Below are 7,784 nucleotides of genomic sequence, written 5' to 3' on the forward strand. Positions count from 1 at the left end.
TACTTGATTTTCCGCTTAAATACTCGGGTGACTCGGGTTCGGGTTTAGGCTACCGACGGGTCAAGACTAGTCGAGTTCATAAGTTTTTAAACAAACTAAAACTTTTTCAGCAAAACTTTTATAAACCATTTTCCGAATAATTATTTAAAATCTTTTTTTTTTTTTTTTTAAATAAGAACATTTTATTTTTCAAAAGCATAAAAATTAATATTTTCCAGGCGTAAATGTCGTTTTATAAAATAAACATTTCAAATGATAAAAGCAGATTTCTCCAATGATATGGGTTCCGAACTTATCGTCCAGAACCCCAAAGTGTATAGTTTCCGATGATTCCTTGATTTTTGTCTACCAGTCAAATTCCAGGGCGTTACAAAACCGAAGCATAGACTCTTAGATCCCATAACCATAGAACTTGTAAATAAACTAAAATGAGCAGAAGTTAAGCATAAATAATATGTGCATACAAGTTATGTGTGTGTATATATATTATGAACACGAAGTCCTCCATGAAGCATTGCCTTACGAGGTCTGAAACTTAACCAACCGGAGTCGGAGAAGTAACTACCAAAGGTAACAAGGGGTATGTATTATATATATGTTGCAACATCAAGCTTCAAGTAATAAGAATTAGTTAGAACAATGTTAGATTTAGTTTGACCTTAAGTAGTTAAAATAGCAAAATGTTGAAGATGAATACTTGGATTTGAGAGAGATTTCGGAGAAGATGAACAACCAAAGTGGTGTATGGAGCCTTGTTTTATAATGGTAAGAGTATGGTTCATTAAAATAGGGTAAAAATGCATGTGATGGTTGAAATGGTCAAACAAGTTTTTGGTAAATGACAATAATAGTCCCCAAAGTTTGTTTTAAGTAATTTTTAAGGCGCTTTAAGGACCGAAAAGGATGTTTTCAAGACCCAACAAGTGTAAAACAATATCGTAACATAAAGTCCATCATTTTGCTTATAACATAAGCTTCGGTTTACAAAACGGGTCGGTTTACACAATAAAAGATTACAAAACGAATACAATTCGATACCCGAAATTGACGAATGTCACAATTAAGGTCATATGATAACTAATTGGTCCCGTGAAGAAGATGAGCCTGAGCCATCAAGTTATAATGGAGGTGCACCCACTGAGTTTGCACACTATCTGGAGAGGTTTAGATCCTTACGAAGCAAAGATACTCACATCGCACTACACAACGATCTAACAGAACATCTCTGGAATGTTAAGCAAGCTAATCAAGCTAATGAAGAGTAGATTTGTCTTAGGCGAGCTTAATTTTAGGTTATAGTTTCATTAAGTTTTGTTTTTATTTTTATATTTAATTCTAGTTTAATTTGAGTATTTGTATTTTATTTTTAGGAAAATGTAATATCTTTTTTATGTAATGCAGGTTTAATTTTTATTTAATTTTATCTTTTTTAATTATTTTTTATTATTTAAATATATTTTTACATTTATTAAATAAATTAAATATTTTTAAGATTACAAAATAAAATATTTACAGAAAAATAGAAAAAGAAATGGTGATGTGGTAGAGAGAGGATGCATGTGGGAAGAATGGGTCGGAGTTAAAAACAGGAGAGAGAGTGCATGTGGGAAGGATGGGTAAAAAGCTTTTGTGATAGGGTTGACTAGGATGCATGTAGTAAATGCAGGCCTTTGCATTGCGGGCAGTCTTAATCGTTTTTGTGACTTTGTAACTCTAAATAAAGAAATCTATGTCACAAACAATTAAGCATTTGGTGTAATGTATATATTAAGACACTAGGTTTTGGACCCGTGTACGACACGGGTGAAAATATAGAAATTTTGAAGTACACACATATACAATTTGAAAGGAAAACATATTTTTGAATATGCTTTTTGAGATGGCAATATAATTTATAATTGCAATTCATATTCATATGAAAACAAAGCTATTAAAAACATAAATTTACGAAAAAGTAAGTTTTATAGTACGATGCTTACAAACATAACTGGAAACTTAAAAACATAAAGTTCATAAATATTAAAAGTTTTCTTATAACACATATTTGTTGTTTTGTTTGTAGCTATACCTTGTTGTCTAAAATAAGCATTTTAACACCGTATTTACTCTTCACTCTTGATCAAGCTACATACAGTTGACCATGTTTTAAAACCGGGTCTCTCAAGTATATCTCAATCTTGTGGGAGAATGGCTTTTACTTTTGTTAATGGTAATTGCAAAAAAAACTATAACGTGAAACTGTCTTTTGTTTAACTTGTTCTTCTTGATCTCTTCAATCTTCACTAAGGGTTATTGGAGTAAGCAAAGTATACTCTGGTACTATAACTTGCTCGAGATTGAACTTTGCTTGGAGAAATACTTAGAATAAATCCCTTACTTCTCACAGGTAAACTTGAGATCCTCATTTATTTTATCTTTGCTCGACCCACCAAGCTTGCTTGTAAACTTGGTTTATGCTCAGACAATCAAGTGTTTGCTTGTGTGAAAACTGTACTCGATAGAATACCAACCTTGCTTGACGAAGTGTAGCTTGCTCGAAGCTTGACACTTAGAAACCTTCAAGAAGATAACCTTACTCGCATAATATAATTTTCTCGGGATAGTGAAAACGTTGCTCGAAGTGCCTGAATTTGCTCAAGTTCCATACTTAGCTATTATTGAGGAGGTTGAGAAGATTCCAGCCTTTTCTTATCAATTTTATTAGGTAAAAAAATATATAAATTAATTATATGATTTCGATCCGAATAACAAATTGGATTAAACCAAAAATATATCAAAACACGCGGATATAGAATAATATACTTCAACTCTTTTATTATCAATTCAAATCGGCATATAACACTGAATACATAAACCAACCATTTAATTTTAACTCTAAGCTTTATCTTCGAGGCCCATAACTCAATTCACCTTTTGTACTTCTCGGTTGTCCAAACTAAACCGATGTATCTATGTGAAATCGATATTATATCCTTTAACTTATGTGGACATAAATTAGGCTAGGTGCATAACAAGTTTTATTAAGTGTTGGACAAAACCATTATAGGTCAATCCAACCCGTGCCAAAATGTACCTGTATTTGGATAGTTACTCAACCTATTTTGGATCGTAACTGTATTAAAACAAATCAACCCCTGCATTAACATTTTGAACAAAATATGCAAAGATTAAAAAAAACATTAATCATGCTATAATTATTTAGTTATAAAAACAACCATATCAATTACTACCTCTCAAAGATCAAACATCCCTATCGACCTTATTATGAAATAGATAAAAACCTTTCATCTCTAACAAATTATGTTTTAAATCTAAACGTTCCATTAACTAATCCAACCATATTATTGAAGTGAAAGATCTAAGACCAAATTTCTAGAGTTACCAAAAGTAACGATAAAGGTTCGAACTTCCATACGGGCTAATTCAAAACCGAACTTTTGAGGATCAAACAGGCCCGCCCCTATGGACAACAGGCCCATTGTTCTTTGACCATTCTACTTTCAACACACATATATATTTTCTTTGCCATTTCTTCTCTTTCTAGATTAGAATATTAGCTTATTTATTTTATATACTTTGAATATCTCAAATATTTAAATTCGTAATATCATGAACCCGTCTAACACAAAGTAGATTATGGTGTAGAGAATGTTATATTTTACATTCTTCTTGGCTAATATCTTTTTCAACTTGACACATGCCAAAATGTCATGACTGATATATCCTTGTCATCTCCTATCCAAAACCAAAAAACAAAATAACCAGTTGGCTTTCATGTTTTGATGCCAAATTTCTTTTTTAATAAAAGCGTAACTTTGCACTGGTTTTTCTAAAATAAATTAATGTAATGTGTGTTCAGAACTTTATATTACTAAAATAAATTTAAAAAAAATAATAAATGTTAAATGACTAGTTCCAAACCGTAAATTCACAACTGTTAACCCTCAAATTGTTTAAATATACACGCGGATTGTAATTTTGTTTCTTTGTTTTTTCTTAGTTAGCTATATATTAATCTTTGTTGATTGCAGGCTTGGGCCAATGAATTCTGAAGTCAAGCCACGCAAGGTTGCTGCGCAAAGAAAGCAATCAAGACCAACTGAAAAAGCTCGCCCTGAAGAGGTAACATTGCGCTCTTTTTTGAAATACTTTAAGTTTATCGGTCAAATTGGTAAAATAAAAGGATAGCTAAAAATGGAAATGGCTAAATGGGTTGAACCTGCTAATCAGCTGATGAACTATCCAAAGTGTATTCAAAATATGCACAAGATCTCTTAATTCATGTTATAGAAAAGAGTTAGATTGTTACTGTAATCATATAAGCACATTAATATTAATATTTCATAAATTCAAAGAAGAAAATAAAAGAAATGTGTTTTTGCCATGACCTGATCTGTTTCCACCAGCCCTAGCCTCCAGGTAAATGTGCTTATTAAATCTGCTCATGCTCTCTCCCCTGTTCAAATAAGTAAACTCTGACAATCATTTGTAAAAGAAATAGTTTAGGAGTTAGTGTTTGGATTTGCTTCTGATGCGTAACAATATGGAATAAGCAGTTCTGATATGTAAGGACTAGTAAAAGTAACAGATTAAAATAAATAGATAATTATTATCAGTTTGTCTTGGTTCAAACACTAAACCTGATTATACGTTATATCAAAAAGCGATATTATAAATTACAGCTTTAATAAGAAATCCCAAACATCCTCTTTGAATCACATGTTTTGATTGGTTGTCCAACCTGTTGTATCTCATTTATTATGCCTGATATAATTACATTGACATTGCGTTGCCTTTTGCAGCTTGCTGCGAGTGCTACAGAAGAGAAAAACTAATGATATAGATAAAAACATGGCAACCATGTTTAATGTCTTACGAAAGAACAGAAATGTCAGACTTGAAAACTTAGTGTTGAACAGAATCTCGTTTGCACAAACCGTTGAAAACCTGTTTGCATTGTCTTTTCTTATTAAAGATGGCCGGGCTGAAATAAAAGTCAACGAGGAAGGATGTCATCTAGTTTGTAATCAATCAATCAATCAATCATACCCAGTAAAGTCCTACCGACATCAAAGCTATAAGTAGGGTCTGGGGAGGGTGGGATGTAGGCACATCGTACCTCTATCCAAAGGAATAAAGAGGTGACTTCCAGAGAGACCCTCGGCTCTAAGTACATGTGTATGAAGCAAAATAAAGGAAATCAAAGTTTAACAGTTATATAAAAACTACTACTAATAATAATAATATTAATAATAAGATCACAGTTTAACAGCTATATAAAAACTAATAATAATTATAAAAATAATAATATATGTAAGAGAAATACCATTATGGTATGTGACCTAAATAAGTTAAGTCTAAGCCCTAAGGTATTCAATTCTCCCTAAAAATCCTTAACTTTAATTCTACTTCTCCACGAATTCCTATCCTCAACCATGTCCTCGGAGAGGTTTAGGTCTATCAAATCATGCCTAATCCTCTCATCCCAAGTAGATTTCGGTCGTCCTCTACCCCTCCTCCCCTCTATAGTAATGTTTTCTACGGATCTAACAGGATTTGTCGTCTGTCTTTTCTTCACATGTCCAAACCATCTCAATCTCCACTCTCTTATCTTGTCTGCTATGTTCGCCACCCCTAATCTCTCGCGAAACACAACGTTTCTTATTCGGTCTAGCCTTGTGTGCCCACACATCCAACGTAGCATTCTCATTTCTGCTACCTCCATCTTCCGCACTTGTGCCTTCTTGATGGCCCAACAATCGGTTCCATATAGCATTGCAGGTCTAACTGCCACCCTATAGAATTTTCCCTTTAGTTTAGTCGGGAAACTCTTGTCGCACAATATACCTGTGGCTGCTTTCCATCTACACCATCCTACCTGAACTCGATGGGTCACATCACTGTCTAATTCCCCATCGCTCTGTACAAATGATCCTAAATACTTGAACTTCGTTACCTGCGGGACCACATGCCCTTCAATGGTGATGTGTGCGTCGTCATTGTCGTTTATCCCACCAAAATCACAGTGGAGGTACTCCGTCTTAGATCGGCTAATCTTTAAACCTTTTGTCTCTAAGGTTGTTCGCCACTCCTCAAGCCTCATGTTTAGATCTTGTTTTTTCTCAGCAAGTAACACAATATCGTCTGCGAACATCATGCACCACGGGAGAGTCCCCTGAATCGACTTTGACAACTCATCCAAGACTACTGCAAAAAGAAACGTGCTCAAAGCTGACCCCTGGTGAAGACCTACCTCTACAGGAAAGAAATCAGTATCCCCCACTGGCGCACGGACACTTGTTTCACTCCTGGTATACATATCCATAATTATCTCTATGTATTTCCTGGGTACTCTTCTACCCTCTAAGCACTCCCAGAGCACCTGTCGTGGCACATTGTCGTAGGCCTTTTCTAGGTCATCTAGTTTGTAAGTATTTCAAAATAACTCCTTTTTATAAAAGTTTTATTAATTTATTTTTGATTATTTTATGTTGATACCTTTTTAGCACCAAGGAATGCTCCAGCTGCTAATGTTGTTGCTTCGAAGGAAGTTTCATATACACATTTCATCTTCCGATATGATTTCAGAGACTGGAAGGTAACTTTGACAAGAACTGTTTTGCTTTATTTTAGATATTAGAATAAAGTATGTTGACATCTTCATTTTAAACTTTAACTAAATTTCTGGTTTAGACATTCGCTGGTTTGGGTTTAATTTAAATGGGCTTGAGTTAGTTTTTGGTGAACTTGTGAACACGATTAGATACGTTGGTGTTCGTGTCAACTCGATGGGTCGTGTTTGTGTCAATCGCGAATATCCGAATGCATGTGTCATGTTCAGGTTCATGTAAAATTTTTGGGTTGTGTCTGGTCCAACTCACTAGACAGGGTTTTGCAGCGCTGGTTGTTTACGATGACTATTTAAACTGCTTATTTGCTTCTTGAATAAGCAGTTTGGAATAATTAAAAGTTCAAATTGCTTATTTAATATTCAAAGCATCTTATTTTACTTATCTATAAGCTAAACAGAATTTGATACCAACCCCAAACACTCCTAAAACAACCTATTATAAATGTTAGTTTGCACACCATTGTTTCAGTAATTGAGTTAGTATATTGAACCTGAAAAGGTGTATATAAATTTTGGATATTTTGTTTGGTTTTGGGTATTTATCAGCTCTTATCCTAAATTTCTTATAGATTTAAAACAGTAAAAGTCTTACTACAACGAATAATCTTAAACTATGTAATTTGTTCATTGACATTCTTAATATCTTGAATTCTACAGTTGATGTTGGAATCAGTTACCGAATCATGCCACATAGGATTCCAACTGGTGACATGTCAGCTAATTCCCAACAAACAGAAAATGAAACGGTTTTGCCCACAACACCAATCAAAAAGTTATCAAGGAATCACGGTCTGGTTTTACAAGAACAAACCGTTGTTGAGGACTCTCCTGAGAGTGGCGACTCGGGTTCCAGAGGGGGCGGAATTCGTCCACGAAAGCGAAAGTTTAGGTAAAAGGGTTAAAATTTGAAAAAAAAATGTCTATTATTTTGTGGAGTAAGATTATATGTAAATGTGTAATTTAGGACTAGTTTGCTGACTAGATTTATAGTAACATTGCTTTTATGTACTGTGAGTACCTTCAGGCTTCAGCACCTTGCTGTATTAGATCTTAGCCCGCATTTGGCTTATGTGGACAACATACTGACTAATCTTTTAGCTGCGTGGCATATTTTATTTATTTATGTAGTATCATTTAAAGAAAGAACTGATGA

General features: G+C 33.9%; 1 pseudogene; it reads left to right on the forward strand.

Annotated features, from left to right (window-relative positions):
• Positions 1-3,905: 3,905 nt before the first annotated feature.
• LOC143602040 (non-structural maintenance of chromosomes element 4 homolog A-like) lies at positions 3,906-7,524 on the forward strand (annotated as a pseudogene).
• Positions 7,525-7,784: the final 260 nt, after the last annotated feature.

This window comes from Bidens hawaiensis, unplaced genomic scaffold (genome assembly GCF_021521415.1).
Source record: "Bidens hawaiensis isolate Kalapana, Puna unplaced genomic scaffold, B.hawaiensis_p1.1 tig00057807_1, whole genome shotgun sequence".
Taxonomy (NCBI): domain Eukaryota; kingdom Viridiplantae; phylum Streptophyta; class Magnoliopsida; order Asterales; family Asteraceae; genus Bidens; species Bidens hawaiensis.